This window comes from Chrysemys picta, chromosome 5 (assembly GCF_011386835.1).
Source record: "Chrysemys picta bellii isolate R12L10 chromosome 5, ASM1138683v2, whole genome shotgun sequence".
Classification (NCBI taxonomy): Eukaryota; Metazoa; Chordata; order Testudines; family Emydidae; genus Chrysemys; species Chrysemys picta.
The window spans coordinates 117,482,035-117,494,382 of NC_088795.1; the positions used below are offsets into that span (position 1 = coordinate 117,482,035).

General features: G+C 43.6%; 1 protein-coding gene across 2 annotated transcripts in view; it reads left to right on the forward strand.

Moving 5' to 3' along the window:
• Positions 1 to 1,016: 1,016 nt before the first annotated feature.
• STK32B (serine/threonine kinase 32B) overlaps positions 1,017 to 12,348 on the forward strand; it is a 321,652-nt gene continuing 310,320 nt past the window's right edge. The window contains exon 1 of one of the 2 annotated variants that reach the window (XM_042855471.2): positions 1,017 to 1,421. The gene's annotated coding sequence lies outside the window, so the exon portion shown is untranslated. The remainder of the gene's footprint in view (positions 1,422 to 12,348) is intronic. The other variant, XM_008170158.4, reaches the window with a different exon arrangement.

The following is a 12,348-nucleotide window of genomic DNA, read 5'->3' on the forward strand; positions in this document are numbered from 1 at the left end:
AGGACGGTATATTCTAGTGGATAAGGCACCGGAGAGAAGATCTGGGTTCTTTCCTGGCTCTGCGACTGAACTTTTGTGTGACCCTGGGCAAGTCACTTCCCCATTTTGTGCAGTTGTTTTCCCATTTGTTTTCTGGTGTTTGTCTTGTCTCTTTAGATCATGGATCTCACTCATCTGGCAGAGTGGTCCAAATTCTGAGTTTGTTTATGTTTGGTGTGCCAGGGTAGAAAGTGAAGTCTATACACTCCCAGCAGTGGAATGAACACCCACTGATGTCAGGAGATTTGCAGAGCTCTAACGGGGAATGTGACCTTTTAACAATTAAACATTTAATTATTGTTTGTTTAGTGCCTTATGGTCACTGTCATCACTGTCTGTCTGAGAAAGCTGCTCCCCTTTAGGCATTGCTATCCCTGCCCTTTGTTTTTCTTCCTTCCCAATCTGCATTTCCAGGCCCAGCAACAGAAATTCCCAGGGGGAGCCCGGGTGGAAGTGACAAATCTGTCACTTCTGGGACTGCCAATGCTGGCCAATCATGCCAGCCTGCGGCGCCCCCCAAAGCACGGGGCCGGGAGCAGTCTCACACGCCTAGGAGCCCTGCAGCCTGTCTGGGTGATTTAAAAGGACTGGGGCTCGTGAGCTCTTTTAAATCACCCTTGCCCCTGGGCAATTGCCCCCTTTGCCCCCCCTGTCAGCGGGTCTGTGCATTTCCCTGTTTCTCTTCTCCTTCTCTGCAGCAATTCCAGAGGCCTTCACTCACCCAGCCACACTCATCCTTTCCACTAAACTGGTCAGGGTTAAATAGTTTAATCTTAACAATCAAGTGGGTTTTAGAGTAGTGTGATGGGGTGTCCACCCCCACAATAGCCTAGAAGGGGTTAATGAGGCTGAGAAGGGGCCAATTAACCAGATAGACCACAGCTGAGAGGAATTAGGTGGCCTAAGTAGTCCCCTGAATGATGAGGGAGCCCAGCTGAGAAGGCACAGGTGGGGCTAGTATCAAACCAACAGTAGAAATGGGCTGCAGTGAGGGAGTCTGTAGCCACTTCTTGGGCAGAATGCTACCTACTTATGGGAGAGGGTGTAGGAAAAGGGCAGTGAGGTTTAAAACAGCACAGATCTTGACTGCTGATTAAAGGATCCCTGAGCTGGAGCCCAGAGTAGCAGATGAGGCCTGAGTTCCCCTACTAGTGCCTGGGGAAGTAGCACAGTCTGGGTAGTGAATGGAAAGACTTTGATACCTCAGCAGGGGGAAAACATAGTGACCTGGTCAGAGGGCCAAGCCATGAAAAGAAAGCACTCTGAGTTGTGGAGAAAGAGAGAGAGGGGCAGGCAGCAGTGCACATGAATGAGCAGCAGAAGGAGGCATCAGACCTGGAAGGAGCTAATCCCCAGAGCAACCAGGAGGAGGTGCCCTAGTGGTGAGTGGAACCCTATGACAAGCAGACACTCCAATTGGATGATTAGGATACAGGGGAGTTTGCCCCCTCTATGCCTCATGCAGACTGAGGCAGACATTACTGCATCAGTTACGCTTGGGTCATGTTTAGAAAGTCATTTCTGTAACCATTTGGGCTACAATCTTACTTTTTAAAAAATGAAAAAATAGTTTCTCCAGACTTTGAATAGGTTATCCAGGGCACATAAGAACATTCTGTGGGTGGAATCCAGCTGGTGTGCTGTATATTTGACACTCTTGATTAAGGTAGTAAATTAACTGTGGTAGAGACGCTCTCTGCCCACCGCAATGAGGTCCTGCCCTCAACTGGGGCCTCTAGGCATTGTCTGCAATACCACTAACTATATAAGTCTGTGTGTAGTAGTGAATTTTGAAAAGGAAGTGCTCAATTGTGTGTGACTATTCTTTCTACTCTCCACTGACTGGTATATACTAACTTTAATGTTTCTTTTTCAATTTATACAATATGGACCCACTATTGTAGACACTGAGGCACATGAGTAATTTTACTTATGGGAATAGCCCCTTGAACTCAGAGTAAATGAAGTTACGCCCAGGCCTAACTGTTGCAGAACTAGGCCTTATTGCATGGTTTTCTTATTGTATAGGGCCATAACATCTATTAGTGCTTGTTACCATTAATTATTAATAAGCTGTTTGTAAGATTCTAACTTTTAACAGCGCACTTATATAAATGGGATTGTGATTTTGCTGGACATAAGTAAAACTTCATATTCCTTCAGCAGAACAGCTTAAATAAACATGCTACTATAACCATCACATCAGGTCAGCAAGAATGACCAGGGTTAATAATGATGTAGTGTAAAGTGTTTGCTGAAGTAGTCAAATCTGTATTTGATAAATCTAAGAGAAACGTGTACCTGTGGCAAGGTTTCATGTTACAGGCATGTACAGTCTTGCACCCCAATTCAGCAGAGCACTTAAGTCCGCTTCTAAATGCTGTGCTGAACAGGAATGAACTTAAGCAGATGCTCCCCTGAGTCAGGGTCACAGTCACCTGCTCCTGCAGCCCACCTCAAATATCCCTCATCAGAAAGGCTTGACCTGCTTGGTGAGTGTTCCATTTCCTCAGAAAGACGATAATGCCTTTGGTGGGCCATCAGTTCACCTGCAGAGCAGGTACACTTAGCTGACAACAATTGTCCTGTTAATGGGCTTAAATTGCAGCAAGGGAGATTTAGGATAGACATTAGGAAAAGCTTTCTAACTGTCAGGGTAGTTAAGCACTGGAACAAATTGCCTAGAGAGGTTGTAGAATCTCCATCATTGGAGGTTTTAAAGAATGGGTTAGACAAATACCTGTTAGCAGTGGTCTAGTTATTACTTGAGTGCATGGTATTGGACTAGATGATCTATTGAAATCCCCTCCAGTCTTAGGATTCTGTTATCCAGGGACTCAGATACCTAAGGGCTTTGAGAGACACTATAGATTTTTCTCTTTTCTCATCACTTCATAATTGCCTGGGAGAGGTGATGGCATTAACTTAATGATCTCTACTCTATCTCTGAGGAACAGAACCCTCCCATTAGGAAGCACTGCTAGGACACTTTCAAAAGTGTGACAAAAGAAAAAGCTGGAAGCAAGACCATCTGAGATAAACAGAATCATGCCCTTAGAGGGACGTTCTTAGCATGAAAAGTAACTCTCAAAGGGTAGGAAGTCATCAAGCAAAGGAACACGCATCTTTTGAAATGCTGTATGGAAACAGACCACTGCATGCTGTCAACATTTAGCATGAGTGAAACTTTTAGAACCCATGTGATCACAAACAATAGAGGTTTTTACAGGGGAAACATGATTCCCTGAAGTAAATGTTATTATAAGTAATGTCTCTTGTAAACAGGAAAGAAAGACAAAAGCCTTTCTTATGATGGATATTTGAAGGTGGGCTGCTCTGAAGATATTTGGCAAATGTGGAAATCGGAGAAGGGCCTCTACAAAAGGGAGAATTTAGTAGAGCTGATTAGAAAATTTGTCCCTCCATTTTTTTTAACTGAAACATTCCTAAAATTCTTGACCAACTCTGTTTTACTCTGAGTATCCAGGAAAACATTGACCCTGTGATGCAGCCTATTGACCCCTCTGACCATCAGAAGAGGGTAGTGGAAGCTGCTTAACTTGGGCCCAGGTTATGATACCCTAAAGTAATTCCACTGAAGTTAGTAGGACCACTTATGAAGTAAAGTGCTACTTGGCATGAGAAAAGGTATCCGATGCTTGAGACTTCTGGGTCTTTGTCCAGGCTTTAAAAACATTAGAAGATGTACTGTCGGGACAATGCTGCAATTTCATAGAAGTAATCCTAATATGGTTTTGCCACCTTTAGCTTCTGTGACATAATGGGTCTTTGCCACTCATCATTTCTATTATTGTTTGGATTTGAGACGCAACTGAAGGGGTCCATTAAAATGATTGGCCCCCCAAAAAAGCTCAGAATAGAGTGCACTCATTGCGACTAAGTCTGGATAGTTTTATTTCTTCAGTAGAGCTCAGATATTTAACTTGGATATAAATTACATTTGGAAATAGTCTGTCATACTCCATATTTATACAGGCAAAACTGAGCCGGGTGCCCGTTTGTTACCATGATCTCCTTCCAACTATCCATAATTTTCGGCATCTGTGTTCTCAAAATATTTTTTAGTTTTTAATACCAGGGCTGTTTGATTCTGAAACTAACTCTCCATGAAGTAAATGGGGAGTGGGGGGTGGGAGGGAAGAATACTTACCCAGCGAGTTTTTGAGCTACAATCTGGATGTGGTTCCAAAAGTCATAAATTGGTGGACAGTGGAAAAGCAAGTAAAGTGCCAAGAACTTTGATTGTAAAACCAGCAGAAATATGATGAGAATAACCAGTCCAAAATTCTTTCAGGGAAGCCTCTGTTTTTGTTTTAAATGGTCTAAGTTCTGGTTGCTGATGTGGCTGCTATCAATGTAATTGTGAGACTCTAGTTTCTTTCATAATAATTGATCAATTTCAATGGTAATTCTATCTCAGAAATGTTCTCTTTTTAGTGGCGCTCAACTTCTGGAATGCTGGGACTAAAACAATGTTTTCTAAATTGAAGAAGTGAACTTGGGTTACTAGTATCTTTACAAATCAGCTTGCCCCAAATAAAAGATTAAGCGGGCTGGTTTGTTGCAATTCCTCAGCTGAATCGCATCCCAGAATTCAAAGGACAGATTGTGCTTGGCCATCACATGCTTGAGCAATGGTAGGAGGGGGTGTAGGAAGCCTCCTCACCCTTACACAGATCATTTAAGGGCAGAATTGAAGCCCTTGTACTTTGGGGAGCACAGGCAGGGACTGCTTCCTCCCTAGTCTTCTAGGAACCAGAAAGAAAGGAAAGCAGGTAAGGATCATAACTTGCTCTCAGCACTCACCAGCTATCTGGCTGTACAGGGGACTATAATGTGCACCTCACAATGGGAACCAAGGGGTGACATCCAGCTTCTGTATGCTCAGGAGTTCTGCAATGTAGAATGCACCCATAAGGCAAAGCGGCTCTGAATCAACCCCTCCTATGAGTTGTGCCGATGCCCAATGGCACAAAATGAACTACCAGGACTTCTTATACCTCTAATATGTGTGAGCTCATCTATGGAGAGGCTGAATCTTATGAAATATTGAGCACTTGATTTCAATGGGTGTGGAAGGGGCTTGGCAGCTTTTGCTCCTCTTTCTCAGATGTCAAATTTTTCCTCTGCAACAGAAGGCAGCAGAACCAAAGTACCAGAACATCCAAAAGAGATCCCAATGAGAATAGATCTCCACGCACTGCAGATTAGGCTGTGATGTAAACAACCATCAGCCACTGAGTCTGAAACCAACATTTGTTTATCTGTTACTGTGGCAGACTCTTGCATAATTCAGTGGCTCAAGTGTTCCTATTCTGTAATACTTTTTAAGAGAGATCTTCTGATCCTATATCCTCTGCAACAAAAAACTGGCTTGTTACATAAATATAAATGATTAGGCATTAAGAGACAAGATGAAAATCTAACTCTAATGCCATGATTGAAGCTGCTTGTCTGTCTCTCCCATGCCCCTCCATACACCCCATCTTGTATCTTCACTACGTTCCCTGAGCCTGCTTGTTCTCTCATGTACAATTACACCAGTTGTTCCCCTGTAACTTCATGGAGTTATTGAATTACATAGGTAAGGCAAAGGAGACCCAGGCCCTTACTGTCCAATCAGTCTCACTGCTAGACTGCAGGCAGCCAAAGCCTTGGGTAGTTGTTTCCTTCTGCAATCGGAGTGCTGGTGTCAGATTTTGACTTAAATCAGCAATGTTTCATTTGAATGTTGTGCATCCACAGACTGCCTGTCAGAGCTTCCTGGGAATATTTCTCCTCTCTAGAGATCTGTGACTATTCTGAAGCTGCTGTTTGCTGCTAAAATTTGGTTGCTGTTCACTGAAGTCAAATGAGCAAACTGTTTTCTACCATGACCATTAGGTCCTACTCCTGCTTCTCACAAACTCACATGAACTGTATGAACCCACTGGAACCAGTCTGTCTGACTGGGAACATGTGACATATGGGCTGGTAGAGAGATCTGACATGGAGTAAATGCAATGCAACATTAATCAGCCCCAGTGTGCTGTGAAAAACACTGGATGTGTCTAAGTAACCAGAGTGATAGTCCTCCCTCTTTTAGGGAGAATAGGTAAAGGTAATAATGAGAACATGACACCATTCTACTCCTGGCTCTGCCATTAACTTGCTGTGTGACCTTGGGCAAGTCATTTATGCCACAACATTCACAGTTAGGTCCATAAAACCATATTTAAGTTGCTAAACAAGCAGCCTAATTTGTGTCTAAAAACTAAAAATGTCAAACGTAGGACTTGTCTGTCCTTGGAACTTACGGTGGCATACATACATTGCTCAGGGGTGTGAAAAATCCACACCTCTAGGCGATGTAGTTAAGCCAACCTATCCCCCAGTGTAGATAGCATTAGGTCGCTGGAAGAATTCTTCCAATCTACCACCTCTTGGAGATTACCTACGCTGACAGCAGAGTTCCTCCCTCAGCATGGATAGTGTTTACACTGAAGTGCTACAGCAGCTCAGCTGTAGCTACACCTGTGTAGACAAGCCCTCAGGTGTCAACCTCTCTGCAGCTCTTTTTCTTAACCCTGAAGTACTATGAGGTGTAACTAATTGTATGCAATGCACTTGGAGTTCTCCTCTTTATCTGCCTAGCTACTTGCCTAGTTTTGTACCATACTGATGAAATTCTATATATGTGAAGAGTAGTTGTTCTTTATGTATAAAGAGATGGCTGAAAAAGCTTAACATAATTACGCTTATCAATGGATTTTCTTGAGTACATCTCTGTGGTTCTCCTTTTGAAGGTAGTTATGATTAGAATAATTCCATTTGCATAACTTCACTCTAGGCATGAATTTTTTAGTGATGACAGACATTTGGTTTACATGGAATTTGATTTAAAAAAAAAAAGTGGAGGAAAACTGACAGAAGGATGTGAGCCAATAAAGAAAAGCATTGCTTCAGGACTTTAGCTGAGTAAACAAGATGACACAATGTTCTTGCATTGCCCTTTTTTCTTCCTACCACCTGTCCTGGATGAAGAATGGGCAGGCTGTGCCATTTCAAGATGCCTGGCATGAAGAACTCTAGGGAATAATTGACACCGTCATAATTCATCAGGAAGTTTAGGTAACAAGTATGATGCCACACAAGAGCTTCTTCTTTCTCCGTAAGAGAACTCTTACTTTGGATTATTTTTTAAAAAGTAGGTGGATGATATAGTCAATACTAACCATTAGTTATCTTCAACAAAGAGTAGTGGCATCCAACACATGCTGCAGCTGATCGCTGTTGGGGTTAGCGAGGCATCCTTGCCTGTGTACATCATTGCACAAGGCCAAGATTTAAAAAAAGCACCTAAAGTCAGGCTGCTTGATAAGTAGCCTGGTTTTCAAAGCTGTTGAGCACCAACTGCTCCTGCTGCGATAAATGGAGCTAGGGGCATGTACACCAGTAGAGGGTCTGGCACGGAGTTCCTGTCACTCTGCAGGATTCTCAAAGATCCCATGAATGGTAGGAATTTGTCTTCATGTCTGTAGCCAAAATCTCCCCTCTCCCACACTGCTGCACTATGTGATGCCGAATGCCAGTCAGACACAGCTAAATGAAATGGTGGTGTATGTATTGTGTGTTGTAAGCTCCTTGGGACAGAGGTTGTCTTTGTTCTGTTTATACAGCGCCTGGCACAATGGAATCCTGATCTATAAATGGGCCTTGTAGGTGCTACAGTAATTCATAAAGCACTTTGGACTCCTTTAGGATAAAAGGTTCTGTGTATATATAACATTATCTTTATTATAGACTGGTAAGGTTCAAGATATGGCCTGCTGTCACCATGTCTAAAAAACATGGTGGTGACGTTGCTTAGGTACCCAACCCATGTAGGGACATATCTCGAATATATGCCATAGTCTGTTCCATTTTAACATCCTATTTCAACCCCCACCCACTGCAAGAGGAAGTTGAAAAGTTCCTTCTAAAAACAGTAGCCTTGATTTGTTCTTCAGCTTTTTATGCCTTAACTGTAGACAACCAGTTTGTCACAGGGCTGTACCAGAGAAAGGGCCAGAGATTAGGCCCAACACAGTGTGGTGAGTATGGTCCAGCCCTGAAGGGGTGTAGCAGTGTGCATGTGCCCCCAGCATCCCTGGAAGGTCTAGGAAGAATTGTGCCCTTAGTGTGGTGCTGTCTCCCCCTGCTCCCTGAAAAGTGACCAAGCCTTTATTATTTGTATTGCAGCAGCCGCATGGTTCAGGACCTGATTGTACAGCACCTTGTACAAACCCAGAACACAAAGATGAGATGACAAGATAATAAAAAGATGCCCCAAGATAACACTGTGCTGGTGTTTCACACTTGCATACCCTTAAAATAGCTAGCTAACTCTCACCCTTATGAGGTAAATGACTTATCTGAATTACACAGAGGAGGAAACTGTTGCAGAGAGCTTCCCCTGGAGGTGGTAAAGCTATGCGGAGCTGCCACTGTGGTTCAGTGGGTATAGTGAATGAATGAGCCCTAAATCTATAAGTTTTGGTCAGGATAAAAAAAAAAGCGCTCTCCCTCCTTTCCCTGGTCTCTACCCTGTAAACAAAACAAAATAAGCCTTTCAGAAAAAAGCATCTCCCTCTGTTGGGCTTGTTTCCTATCCTGTAGTAGCCTGACAGTGTATCATTTCTAATGTATTCTATGAAGTATATAGCCTCTGTAGTATGACCCTGATCCAAAGTCAACTGAAGTCCATGGAAAACTCTGACTTCAGTGCACTTTGGATCAGGCCCCATAATAGTGGGAACAGCTACTGAACTTGTGTATCTGTGGGGACTTTTTCTTGGGTGAGGGTGTATCTAAACTTGGAGTTGTGGATGTGATTCACAGCTCACATAGACATTCTCAAGCTAGCTGTCCTTGAGTTAAGGTGCTAAAAATGATTGTGTAGCAGGGGTAGCACAGGCTAGCTGCTTCATGTACATACCCCTGGGGTTCAGGCAGGTTTGTACATGGCATGGCTAGCCAGTGCCACCCCTTGCTGCTGCCCATGATACTCTGGCTACTCTATTTTTATGGCACTAGCTCAATGACAGCTAGCTTGAGTATGCCTATGCAAGCTAAGAATCACCCCCCCTAGCTCCAAGTGTAGATGTACCTTAACACGTGGAACATGCTTACACCTTACTCCTATGTGTAGAATATTTCCTGCATATGTTGGCAAACATCGCTCTAAAGTATAGGAATGGGTCCAGATTCTTCAAAAGGGACACTTTTTTTTTGTAATGTAAAGTTATGCTCTGTGCCTTGATAGAACAAATATCTAGTCTGAATTATGAAATCAAATAAAACATCTTCCCATTCTTAACAAAATATATAGGGGAGGGATTCTCTTAATTTTCCTGCTTGTTTGGACTCAAAATCATCATAAAAATAATCTAAGCACATTCTCTTTTGAGAGACACACAGGAAAAAAAGATGTCTAGACAAAAATTTGTGGGTTTTTTTTTATTGGCTTTATTTTCAGAGCTTATCATTTTCTAACTGCTATATTACATCATCCAAGGATGTGCTTTTCTTCTGTACTGAGGCTTTTAATATGGACACAGGCACAGAAGATTAAGAATTTGTTTTCGTGAGATCACAATCTTATTCTGGGCGTGGGGGGACGACACTATATGTTTTTGGCTTAGAAAGATAGCAGCAGTTCCCTTACTGTTTGAATTTTTCTGGCTGGCTGGCAATGCAGTTTAGGGCAGTAATTCAGGATTGCTGTTTACTGTGAGTCTAAGGGTAGAATGTAGGGAAGTCCAAGAGGTGTGTGGTGTGTTTGGTGGTTCCCCCCCCCCCCCCCCCCAGTAAATGTGGTGCTCATTCTTTGGAGTTTGGATCTGCATTGAGCAGCTTACTACCACTCTAGAATACTTTACGGGGGGCACTTCAAGGTGTTTCCAAAGGTGAGCAGAAGAACACTGCCCTATCACCATGGCATGGCTTTTTTTGCCCATGGCTGTCCTATGGAGAGATCTTGCACAGGGTTTACTGCCTGCAGAGGGGATCCAGGGAAAGATAATCTAGCCCCAGGATTTATTACTTTTTATTTACTACTTTTTCCACAAAGCAAGTGGGCAGACAATGAGCCAGGTTCTTCATGGCTCTGTACCTTTTGCAGTCACTGTATAATGGTGCAAAGTGAACATATATTGCTACCAATCTAATTCCATAGCATTTTACACTTGCTTTGCACTGCTGTAAAATGACTACATGAGGTGCACAGCAACTAAAAGGATGTGTCTCCCTAATTCCTGCCCAGTCCCTGCTCCTTACCCCTCCACTGATCCTGAAGAGCACCCTCCACTGAGACCTAAGAAGAGAGGTGCCTGTGCATCTTTCACATGGTGCTTTACCCACCCATGAATCTCACTGGGGTGAACTGGGCCACTGTATGTAGCTGTGAAATGTAAGCACTAGCTCTGCTTTCAGTATTTTTCCCATTAAAGGTGGCATTTGAGACATGATAGTCTGAGTTGAAACCATTGGGAATATATCTTAGTGGGAAAAGATCAGACAGAACCGATTCTGGGAATAAAATAAACACTAAGTGGAAATAGATAAGCTGTTAAAATCCAATCCAGAAGGCATGGTGTAAATACCACTCAGCTTCTTCTCCCAGCTCATGCAGACGTAGGCTGTATCGACATGGGAGAAATGAACCATTGGTAAATGAATGAGATTGTACCAACAGTGTAGCATAGCCTTCATTGCAGTCATGAAAATTAAGAAATGCTAAAATCACTAGCCGTACAAAAGTAACAATTTCTGTTCTAGAGCCTTCTTGAAAGGCCCTTTGCCCTAGGACTAGAAATAGTAAAGGCTTCACAAATGTAATAAGCCTAAAGTGGGGGAAGGAATATGGGGGGGAATGGGAATAATGTGGGAGATGCCTGAAGATAGGGCCATGGGGTTCAGTTCAAATAGAGTAGGGAAATTCCCCACTTGTACTCCATTATGGGCTGACCCTAGGGTGTAGCTCAGCCCGCTGGTGGGGACATCTGCTGTTGGGGGGGGGGGGGGGGGAAGAGGGGGGATACCAAAGTGGGCACCAAATGACCTCATGAAATCTAGGGGAGCTGAACCAGTGGGTTGATGGAGGGGCTCAGCAGCTATTGCTTGCACTCTGCAAATGGGAAGGGAGGGAGTGGGTATTTCCATCCCCAAGTGGGGTTACCTCCACCCTGATGTAAGGCCACATGCAGTATGTCCATTTCATATAGATAACTTCAGTGTTCACTGGAGCCCAGAAATCCCTTCCATTATCCCCCAACCCTGCAAAAGTCAGTTCCCATTGGTATATATTACAGTGAACTGCTTATATATCTGCTGTAGAGGATTTCTAGTCTCCTAATTCCTCTTCCCAACCTGGATTGGTCACTGCCTCTGATACTATCTGTGGACCTCACGCAGGGCTGGATTTATACCTTTCACACTCCTAGGCACAGCATCCTCTTCTCCCTTCCCTTTCTCCCCCCCGCCTGCAGCTGACTTTCATGCTGTCAGTTAAAATTTTCATTTTTTACAAACTTTTCACTTTTAGGTGCTCCTAGGCATGTGCCTACTGTGTCTACTTGGAAATCCAGCCCTGTCCTCAGGATCCCCAGGTATTGGCATGTTCTTAGGCATTTTTCTAGTCCAGCTCCTCATCAGTGGTGTGCCTGGACTATGGAGCAAACCTTCTCCTCTGCCCTTTCCTCATCCCTCAGCATTGCAGCAAAGGGAGCGTCTATACTGTCTAGTAGCACATCAGGCTGCATAGAAGGTCAAGTCCAGGCCTTCCCAAAATGAGCAGGTTTGCCCCTCTGCCCAGGATTGGCTATTATTATCAGGGGCCTTGTTGTGTTGCATTGTAAGGCCCTTAATATTTCCCCAGCACTGTTTGCTAAACCAAATGTCCAAGTGCTCAGACACTTAATTATAGATGAGTGTTTTTCTAGCAGAGTTCAGCTGTGACTTGATTTTTTTTGGTTGCCCCAGAGAGACACCAGTACTTGTGCTCTGCCTGGCCTGCTGCCAGCATGCTAATAGTTTTCTTCTGAAACACACTTGCTGCTAAAGGAGTTGACCTTAGGTCAATGCTATCAAAAAAGTTGAGGCTGGCAAATTGCTTACAAATGAGTTCTAAGGGTTGTATAGTACTTTCCATAGAGGGAAGTGGCTTGAGCAGAAAACACATTAGACAAACAACCTAAGCAGTGATCAGCGTACTGTGGTATGGTTGGAGACCACTAGGGCTGTTAAATCAGCACTTCAATCCATGCTGGC